Source organism: Ranitomeya imitator, chromosome 3 (assembly GCF_032444005.1).
Source record: "Ranitomeya imitator isolate aRanImi1 chromosome 3, aRanImi1.pri, whole genome shotgun sequence".
Taxonomy (NCBI): Eukaryota; Metazoa; Chordata; class Amphibia; order Anura; family Dendrobatidae; genus Ranitomeya; species Ranitomeya imitator.
In genome coordinates this window covers 670,239,209-670,250,848 of record NC_091284.1, presented here as the reverse complement: position 1 = coordinate 670,250,848, position 11,640 = coordinate 670,239,209, and positions in this window count along the sequence as shown.

Here is an 11,640-nt window from a genome sequence, read left to right as displayed (position 1 = left end):
GCAGATGCATCAGTACAGTAGATTCTCTGAAGCTTGCAGCCAGATCTGCGGGACTCTCGAATGCTGCTCGCCGAGCCCTATGGCTTAAGACCTTGAAAGGGGATGCTCAGGCTAGAGCTAAACTATGTACTATTCCGTGCAGGGGTGAGTACTTATTTGGCCCGGTACTGGATGACATCCTGGCTAAGGCTGAGGATAGGAAGAAGGGTTTTCCTAAAGTATTCAATCCTACCTTTAGGAATACCTTCAAGAGACGCTTCCCATACCGGAGACCCTACTCAAACCGAGATTGGGAGTCGACGGAGCCAAAGAAGAAAGGTTCAGACTTTAATGCCTTATCATCTTCTTCAAGACGTAGGCGAAATTACCGTTAAATCACATCTTCCAGTAGGGGGCAGATTAAAATATTTCTATACTCAGTGGGCCAGAATAACTTCCAGCAATTGGGTTCTGGGTATAGTTGGGTCAGGATTAAAATTAGAATTTCGGGAAAGACCTTCTGATTTCTATATATTGACTGCCCCTGGTTCCTTAGATCAACAGAAGGCCCTGGAAAAAGAGGTTCAGATGTTGAGACAGAAGGAGGTTATTGTAGAGGTCCCAAAAGATCAGGAGGGGGAAGGGTTCTATTCCCCCTTATTTTTAATCTCCAAACCTGATGGATCCTTTCGAACCATCATAAATTTACGGAAGCTGAACAAATATCTACAATACCATGCCTTTAAAATGGAATCAATTAAAACGGCGACTAAACTTCTTTTTCCCAGGTGTTATTTGACAGTCCTGGCTTTAAAAGATGCGTATTACCATCTGCCCATTCACAAGGATCACCAACAGTTCCTCAGAATGGCGGTGCGCTTAAACGATCAGGTCAGACACTTTCAGTTTACTGCAATGCTATTTGGACTATCTATGGCACCAAAGGTGTTTACTAAGATCATTGCGGAAGTAATGGCTTATGTCAGAGAACAGGATACATTAGTTATACCCTACTTGGATGACTTCCTAGTAGTGGGAAATTCGTTTTTCCAGTGTAAAAGTCGCCTAAACTATATAATATCTTCCCTACAGGACCTGGGTTGGCTGGTCAATCTAGAAAAGTCAAAATTAGAGCCATCAACGAGTCAGACTTTCCTTGGTATTCTGCTAAATTCGGAGAATCAGCTATGTTTTCTTCCAGAAGAAAAGAAGCAGAGGATTATGCACAAAGTCAGGACTGTGATAAAAAAACAGATCTGACCTTGAGAGACACAATGTCCCTTTTGGGGTCATTAACATCTTGCATACCGGCCGTTCAGTGGGCTCAATTCCACACTTGGGTTTTGCAAGCTCAAGTCCTGGATGCAGAAAGGAGTCTTCAGGGTCACCTAGGCGGAAGACTTAAGCTATCCACTGCCACTCTGTGCAGTCTGAGATGGTGGCTAAATATGGAACATTTGGCAAAAGGGGTACATTGGGTAATAGTACCAGACAACACGGTCACAACTGATGCCAGACCAATAGGATGGGGAGCTCACATAGGAGATGTTTGGACTCAAGGGCAATGGTCTCTCTTAGAGACCCAAGAGTCCTCAAATTGGAAGGAGTTTACGGCAGTAAAAAATACTCTACTCAGGTGGCTACCATTCCTGCGGGATTCGCATGTAAGGGTCCAGTCAGACAATACGACAGTAGTGGCATATCTCAACCATCAGGGAGGGACAAGGTCAAGGTCTCTAATGAACGCCACCACAGACATACTCGACATAGCCGAAGCTCACTTTCGCTCTCTTTCAGCAGTTCACATTTGAGGAGAACACAACACAGAGGCAGATTACCTCAGCCGTCATTCTCTACGTCAGGGAGAATGTGCTCTAAATTGGCTAGTATTCAAACAAATAGTGGGTCTGTGGGGGTTGCCCGATATAGATCTGTTTGCTACGAGGGAAGACAGACAGACCAGGAAGTTTGCATCCCTTCGGGTAGCGGACAAACCCTGTATAATAGACTCCCTTCAGATTCATTGGGATTTCCCTCTAGCATATGCATTCACCCCAATGTGTATGATCCCTCTAGTTCTCAGGAAGATCAGGGAGGAGAGGGCGATCCTAATTGCCCCCTTCTGGCCCAGGAGGGCATGGTTCTCCTTACTCAGGGCAATGTCAGTGACCGACCCCTGGGTGTTGCCTGTGAGTCCGGAACTTCTTTCTCAGAGTCCATTCCGTTACCCCAATGTGGAATCTCTGCATCTGATGGCATGGAATTTGAGAGGGAGTTATTAAAGAGGAAAGGTTTTTCAGACGCTTTGATATCTACCCTTTTAAATAGCCGAAAAGAAGTTACTACTAAAATCTACTCTAAGATCTGGAAGAAGTTCCTTGCTTTTTACCAACATCCTTTTACGGACAAAATTCCAATTCCGGCTATTCTGGAGTTCTTACAGAGGGGCCGAGAATTGGGTTTGGTGCTAAATACCCTTAGAGTTCAGGTATCAGCCCTGGGGGCATTATATAACAGCAATGTGGCGGGAAATAGATGGGTATCTAGATTCATTAAAGCTACTGAACGTAGAAACCCGGTTCATATTGCTAGATTGCCGCCATGGGATCTAAATTTGGTTTTGGATGCTTTAACAGAACCCCCCTTTGAGCCATTAGATTCTGTCTCCGTTAAAAATTTAACTTTAAAAACAGCTTTTCTAGTGGCCTTGACTTCTGCTAGAAGAGTGAGTGATTTGCAAACATTGTCGGTAGACCCTCCTTATCTAATGGTCTTTCAGGATAGGATAGTGTTAAAACCAGATCCGGCATATCTACCAAAGGTAGCTTCTAAATTTCACAGAAGTTAGGAAATATATTTACCATCATTTTGTGACAATCCAGTTTCGGCAGAAGAGCAGAAATGTCACATGCTAGATGTTAGAAGAACAGCATTAGAATACTTGCACAAAATAGAACCTTGGAGGCAGAGTAGGGCTCTGTTTGTTTCCTTTCAGAATCCAAGGAAAGGGGCGAGTGTAACAAAAGGTTCTATCGCCAGATGGATAAGAGATGCAATATGTCTTGCCTATGCTGCCAAAGGTCAAATACCACCAGAAGTCATCAAGGCCCACTCCACTCGAGCCATGGCCTTATCCTGGGCGGAGAGAACGGACGTCTCCATAGACGTGATATGTAAGGCGGCAACGTGGTCATCTCCTTCCACCTTTTATAAACATTACCGTCTTGATCTATCATCTAAGGCCAACTTAGAATTTGGGCGATCAGTACTTAGTGCTGTGGTCCCTCCCAGGTGATTGATCTTTGAAAGTCTCTTGTAAGGGTGCTGTCGTGGCGATAGGAAAACCGGTTTTTACTTACCAGTAATAGGATTTTACAGAGTCCACGACAGCACCCGCACATTCCCCCCCTTAGTTAATCACTGGATTCCTGCACTCCATTGGAAGGTGTGCCTTTAATTATCACTCTTTAGAAGGTGATGGTATTTAGTAATGTTTAAGTATATATGATTTTGTACTAATACTGTGAAACACAAACTGGAGTGGTGAGGGGGACCGCCCCTTTAAATCCTGTAGGTTCCTGTCCAGATGGTGGGCGGATCCCCTCTCTCGTAAGGGTACTGTCTTGGACTCTGTAAAATCCTATTACCGGTAAGTAAAAACCGGTATTTTACCTGCTTCAATAGTCCCTTTAGGAGATTTGAAGCTGCGATCTTCTGATCACCTGTGCTACATGTAGCAGGCTTCAGACCTGCTATGTGAGGCATAAATGCTGATTTCCTATGAACCTAATAGGAGGTTCTCAATGACAGGCACAAGGGGTCTGCAGATCCTCAGCTGTAATTACAACCCACCGGGGCCCCGCGATCACATGCCAGGGGCACTGATGTGTGTTTATAACGTGCATCTGGTTTGCGAGAGTTAAATATCGCTTTTAGCAAGTTAACAGCCACGAATGGATCATAATTCCATCCGCGGCTATTAGAGGCATATGACAGCTGATCAAATCGGCTGTCATGTCCTGGGAAAGATGCGGGCTCAACGCCAAAGCCTGCATCAAACGCAGGGAGATAACCTTGAACGTAAGAGGAATTAAAGGGGACCTTCCACCAGTTGTGGCATGTAAAACTGGCCATATCATGTAATAGTAGCCGCAGAGCTAAATAAAACGCCATTTTTATATTTTAATTTCACATCTCTGTTGCTGAGATATTAGCTTTTAACGTTTACATTCCAATTTTCACTAAGACCAACTGGGCGTGTTAGCACAGATTTGTCTATTCTCTGGGGGAGTTTACTTTTCCCCCTGCATCATGTTGCCCAATAAAAAGCAGGAGCCATTGTGCCCGTGGAGGAAAAGAAAAAAAGATGCCCCCAAAGAAGGTCAAACCCGGCTGCATGATATGGAAAGACTGATCAGTCTAACTGCTGGCGAATACTGTGCAGAGGGAGGAGAGCAGGTCTGTGTGTCATTACAAAAACCTCTTGCAGCTCTCCTCTCACAGCGCTGTCAGCTTTACTCTATCTCCCTTCACCCACACACCTTGATAGGAGAGCTGCAACTGGTGTATGTAATGACATACCATGCTGCTCTCCTAACTGCTCTCACTGCTGGCACCTCTTGTTATTACAAATGGGGTAAGGGAGTAGAAAAAAGCTAGGTGTCATTACAAACACTTCTGCAGCTCTACCCTCACTGCAGTGTGTGGAGAGTAGAGCTGCAACAGCTGTTTGTAATGATATGCAGCCCTGCTTTCCTCCCCCAGCACAGTAATTGCCAGAAGTGAGGAGAGTAGGGCTGTGTGTCATTACAGGCCTTTCCATACCACATAAAGAAAGTCCTAAATGCCAGCTGTAGGACCAATCATCTCTAGAACTGTAGTCAGGTTTTTGGCTTTTTTGCTCTGTGGTGGTGCGGATGTGAACCTTTCAGTATGTGAACAAGGTCTTAAACAGCTGCCATATTGATCACTTATCCCTATTCTGGGAACAGCGGGGATAAGATAACTTTGTGTTAATATTGTCAGAAACTTCCAAATTCAGTCACAAGAAGTAAAATCTCATCTGCACATGAATTTCCAGTTCTCAGAAATACTGCAGCCCTCACGAAAACCCCAAAGAAGTTCTCTCATTTACACCGCTGACATCAATGAATGAAAAAACGTCACAAACCCTCTGCAAAACCTAACAATATGTATGAAAGGAGCGCTCTGGCCAAAACGCACACCGAGGTATGCTTAGCGCAGGGCCGGAGGGGGCAAGGTGTGACTCGGGGGATTCTTGGTGACACACTATTCACTCTTTGCCCATTTACACATTCACTCTTATCAGACTTTCTGGGTTAAAATAAACCTCATTATGTCATTACATCAAATCTTGCCTAAGTAGGACTATAGCTTGTCGCAGGGGTGACTGGTGAATCATAGACACAATGTTAAATGTAATGTTAATAAGCCAATCCAACATAAGGGCGCCGAGCGCTCTGCATTGCTTTAGCCCGTGCCAGTTCTCGGAGGCTTTGTGCCCATGCACATTTAACTGGGAAACTAATCAAGCTCATTTTCAGTCTGGAATGAGACCAGATGTCTACTGCTCCAATCTGACCACTTTGTTCCATCATCGTGTGCCAAGGAGCTTATCATATAATGCCCACCTGCCAGAAACTAAGATTTATTTTTATGAAGTAAGAAAGATCAATCAATATTTATTCCTAAATGGAGCAATGACATGTTGAATACGGACATTGGGTCAAAGCTCACTATGTATAGCGTTTAACACACTATTCTCCATACTGCTGCATTATTGTCTTTGTCTCAAGTGATAGGATAGTAAATTATCCTCTATATTAGCCTATTAGGAGTAGCAGAAGGTAGAACCTGCTACTAAGCCATAATGTGTAATAAGCGTGTTATTATCATCTATATTACATAAAAATGCTATTTAGCAACTGATGTGCTGAATGTGCAATGTAGCCACTAGATGGTGCTCACAGCAACTGAAATAATTGTCAACCTCCAGGTGAAGCAAATATGCTTATACTGCAGTCACTTTCCCCGCTGGCTTATTCAAAGCCCCCCTTAATCCAGATCACCCTATTTAAAGGGAATCTGTCACCCCTAGGACGTATATGACCCATTAATATGGGAATACAGGTGATAGAAATGTAACACTAGTCCTACCAGTATGCTTCATATTTGCTGTCTTGTTGCTGAGAAATCTTATATTTTGTCTTTATGTTAATTATTTCTTCTAGGCTCCAATGCGTGCGATGCCTTGAAGAAATCCCTGCCTCCTGTCTTCATTGTAATACTACCCCCCTCCCATGCACGCCAGTTGTGGTGCAGGAATCTCGCGCCTGCACCCTGCACTCCCATACCTTTTCCTCCCTTCTATGGGCACTGCATACAGGTATCTTCTGTGCAGGCGAGTCCGTGTGACCTCCAGCGTGTGCAACGATAAGGTGTTCTCACTTCCTCCCTGCACAGTCATCGCTAGGTACCATGTGTACATAGCGATAACCAGGGCCGTATTTGCCACTAGGCACTTGAGGGCACGTGCCTAAGGCGGGACGATGCGGGGGTGGCACCTGAGCAAGTTTTTTTTCTGTTTTTTTAAATTAAAGTCCGGGGTCACCTCCCGACCAACCGCGCTGCCCGCCTCCTTGAAGACGTCATACTCACCCTACTCCAGCAATGCCTGGTCTCAGCGCTGGCAGCTCGTCCTGTGTGAGCGGTCACGTGGTACCGCTCATTAAGGTGATGAATATGGACGCATATTCATGATCTTAATGAGCGGTACCACCTGACCGCTCATGCAGGAAGAAGGTGCTGCGCTGGGACAGAGATGGAGGGATGTTCGGCGCGGTGTGGGAAAGGTGAGTATGACAGCCAGGGAGGATGGGAGGGGAGGATGAAGGAGCCAAGCTATACAAGATGGGAGCAGGGAGTATACAGGATGGGGGGGTGAGATGAGCCATACATACAGGATGGGAGGGGGAGATGAGCCATGCATATGGGAGGGGAGGGGGTGAGATGAGCCATGCATACAGGAGGGGAGGGGGAGATGAGCCATGCATACAGGATGGGAGGGGGAAATGAGCCATGCATACAGGATGGGAGAGGGAAATGAGCCATGCATACAGGATGGGAGGGGAGGGGGTGAGATGAGCCATGCATACAGGGGGGGGAGATGAGCCATGCATACAGGTTAGGAGGGGGAGATAAGCCATGCATACAGGAAGGGGAGGGGGAGATGAGCCATGCATACAAGATGGGAGGGGGGAGATGAGCCATGCATACAGGATGGGAGGGGGTGAGATGAGCCATGCATACAAGGGGGGAGATGAGCCATGCATACAGGTTAGGAGAGGGAGATGAGCCATGCATACAGGAAGAGGAGGGGGAGATGAGCCATGCATACAAGATGGCAGGGGGAAAATGAGCCATGCATACAAGATGGGAGGGGGGGGGATGAGCCATGCATACAGGACGGGGAGGGGGAGATGAGCCATGCATACAAGATGGGAGGGGGGAGATGAGCCATGTATACAGGATGGGAGGGGGAGATGAGCCATGCATACAGGATGGGAGGGGGAAATGAGCCATGCATAGAGGATGGGAGGGGAGGGGGTGAGATGAGCCATGCACACAGGTTATAAGGGGGAGATGAGCCATGCATACAGGAAGGGGAGGGGGAGATGAGCAGGCATACAAGATGGGAGGGGGGAGATGAGCCATGCATACAAGATGGGAGGGGGGGAGATGAGCCATGCATACAGTAGGGGGAGGGAGAGATGAGCCATGCATACAGTAGGGGGAGGGAGAGATGAGCCATGCATACAAGATGGGAGGGGGAGATAAGTCATGCATACAGGATGGGAGGGGGAGATGAGCCATGCATACAGGATGGGAGGGGGAGATGAGCCATGCATACAAGATGGGAGGGGGGAGATGAGCCATGCATATAGGATGGGAGGGGGAGATGAACCATGCATACATGATGGGAGGGGGGAGATGAGCCATGCATACAGGATGGGAGGGGGAAGGGGAGATGAACCATGCATACAAGATGGGAGGGGGGAAGATGAGCCATGCATACAGGATGGGAGGGGGAGATGAGCCATGCATACAGGATGCAGGGGGGGGGGGAGATGGGCCATGCATACAAGATGGGAGGGAGGGGGCCATTATGCAGTATGGAGCATCATCTGTGGGCATTATACAGTATGGAACATCATGTGTGGCCGTTATACGGTATTGAGCATTATGTGTGGCCATTATACAGTATGGAGCATCATGTGTGGCCATTATACAGTATGGAGCATCATGTGTGGCCATTATACAGTATGGAGCATCATGTGTGGCCATTATACAGTATAGAACATCATGTGTGGCCATTATACAGTATGGAGCATCATGTGTGGCCATTATGCGTATTGAGCATCATGTGGGGCCATTATACAGTATGGAGCATCATGTGGGGTCAGTATACAGTATGGAGCACTGTGTGGCCATTATACAGTATTGAGCATCATGTGTGGCCATTATACAGTATGGAGCATCATGTGTGGCCATTATACAGTATAGAGCATCATGTGTGGCCATTATACGTATTGAGCATCATGTGGGGCCATTATACAGTATGGAACATCATGTGGGGTCATTATACAGTATGGAGCACTGTGTGGCCATTATAAAGTATTGAGCATCATGTGTGGCCATTATACAGTACGCAGTAAGTGATCCATTACGCGGCAGATGCGCAAAAACTGTCTGATCTACTGCAAAAGGTTACTTTCACATCACCGATTTTTGCCAAAGTCAATGCCGATAGTGTCATACTCACCAAAGGGGGAGGCGGCACTAAAAGTGCCTAGGGCAGCAGTAACTCTAAATACAGCCCTGGCTATAACTATGCAGGGAGGAAGTGGGGAGAGCACCTTATTGTCGCGCACACAGGATGTCACTGGAGCAGAAGATGCTGGCACAGAAGATCCCTGATGCCAATAGAAGGGAGGAAGATGTATGTATTTCTGAGGGAGTGCAGGCACAGGATTCCATGGCCATAATTGACCTGCATGGTAGGGGGATAGTATTACAATGAAGACAGGACGCAGGGATTTCTTCCAGGCACCGCACGCCATGAAGCCTGGAAGAAAGGGTCAGATCGTAGTATTTCTTCCCTCATAAATAGTTTACAATGTAAAATTACAGGGCTGGGTCACAGAGTGCGGTTTTCCTTTATTAACATCAGTGCATCTCTAGCTTCATGGCATGAGTTTTCTTGGCTGGTCCACTGTATGCAAGCCTTACATCACCAAGCACAATGCCAAGTGTCAGCAGCACCACTGATGATCTCTGGAGTAGTGGAATCATGATCTGGCAGTCTACTGGATGGGTCTGGTTTTGGTGAATGTCAGGATAATGTTACATGCATTGACATAGCATTGGGTACATGTAAAGCTTGGTGGAGTAAGGATAACGCTATAGGGCTGTCTTTCAGTGGTTGACACGGGCTCCTTAGTTTCAGTGAAGAAAATCTTAAAGCTTCATTATTTTCCAACTTTGTGAGAACGGTTTGGGGAAGGCCTTTTTCTGTTTCAGCATGACTGGTCGTAAGTGCACAAAGCAAGCTCCATAAAGGCACTGTTGGTTAAATTTGGACTAGAATGGCAGCACAGAACTCCGACCTCAGCCCCATGAAACTAAATGAAGAACTAGAATGCAGACTGTTAATAAATGCTCTTCTGGATGAATGGGTGAAAATTCTGACAGATTCCTCGAAAATCTTACAGAAAGTCTTCTCAGAAGAGTGGAAGCTATTGTAGCTGCAAACGAGGAAGGAACTTTTAATACCTTTAGGATTTAGAAGGGGGGATGTCATAAAAACTCTAGCAGGCACATGTGCCCGATTAGGATCAGTTGGTGTCATCTTGTTGATGGTCTTTGAGTAAAGGTACCTTCACACATAACGATATCGTTAACGATATCGTTGCTTTTTGTTACGTAGCAACGATATCGTTAAGGAAATCGTTATGTGTGACAGCGACCAACAATCAGGCCCCTGCTGGGAGATCGTTGGTTGCTGAACAAAGTCCAGAACTTTATTTCGTCGCTGGATCTCCCGTGGACATCGCTGGATCGGCGTGTGTGACACCGATCCAGCGATGTCTTCACTGGTAACCAGGGTAAACATCGGGTAACTAAGCGCAGGGCCGCGCTTAGTAACCCGATGTTTACCCTGGTTACCAGCGTAAACGTTAAAAAAAACAAACACTACATACTTACCTACCGCTGTCTGTCCCCGGCGCTGTGCTCTGCACTCCTCCTGTACTGGCTGTGAGCGTCGGTCAGCCGGAAAGCAGAGCGGTGACGTCACCGCTCTGCTTTCCGGCCGCTGTGCTCACAGCCAGTACAGGAGGAGTGCAGAGAAGCAGAGCGCCGGGGACAGACAGCGGTAGGTAAGTATGTAGTGTTTTTTTTTTTTTTACTTTTACGCTGGTAACCAGGGTAAACATCGGGTTACTAAGCGCGGCCCTGGTTACCCGGGGACTTCGGGATCGTTGGTCGCTGGAGAGCTGTCTGTGTGACAGCTCTCCAGCGACCAAACAGCGACGCTGCAGCGATCCGGATCGTTGTCGGTATCGCTGCATCGTCGCTTAATGTGAAGGGGCCTTAAGTTTTCTTTTTTCTACACAGATGCAATTTTAAAACAGCATAAAACTTAAAGTAAAAGTATCAAATACATATTGAAGATAAAATCTGTTGCTGTACAGGAGATTCCTCCCGCACGGCAATAGTTAACATTCACCAGCCAATCACAGGCCAGCAGCTGACGTCACCGGCATATAATGTCAATGTCATATGCCGGAACAAAGGTCCGCGTTTCAGATGCAGCCAATTGAGGACATCGCTGGAGCTCAGCCAGTTAAGGAAAAACTTTTTTATTTTTTGTGCAAAGCTGCGGTCTGGGGCTGCCTTATACACTATGGGGCAGGGCTGCCTTATACACTATGGGGCTGCTGCCTTATACACTATGGGGCTGCTGCCTTACACACTAAGTGGCAGGGCTGCATTATACTATGGGGGTGCATTATACCACTATGGGGCTGCATTATACTCCTATGGGGGTGCATTATTCTACTATGGGGATGCATTATACTATGGTCTGCGTTATACCATGGGGCTGAATTATACCGCTATGGGACTGCATTATACTACTACGGGGCTCCATTATGCTATTATGGGGCTGCAATATACTATTGTCTGCGTTATACTATGGGGTTGCATTTTACCACTATGGGGCTGCATTATACTGCTATATATGACTCTGGGATGCATTATACTATTATGGATGACTATGGGGGCAATATGGAGAGACATGAGGCAGAATGGGAGGACACGTGGGGTCCAGAATGTAGGATATTATTACTGTTACTGGGGCTAATTAAAGGATATTATTTTTGAGGATACTGTTTTCAGTGTGGGGGAGGAGAGGTCCTGTTATTGTGCAGGGCGACACGGTCACACTTTTCTTCATCTGGAATGGAATAGGGGTTGGAGAAAAATTGGGGAATGTGCTTTAGATAACTGTGAGATGAGTCCAGGCTGGAAGGAGTGATGGCAGTCGGAACTAGATGAAGAAGAAAAGCGAATATGAAGAAC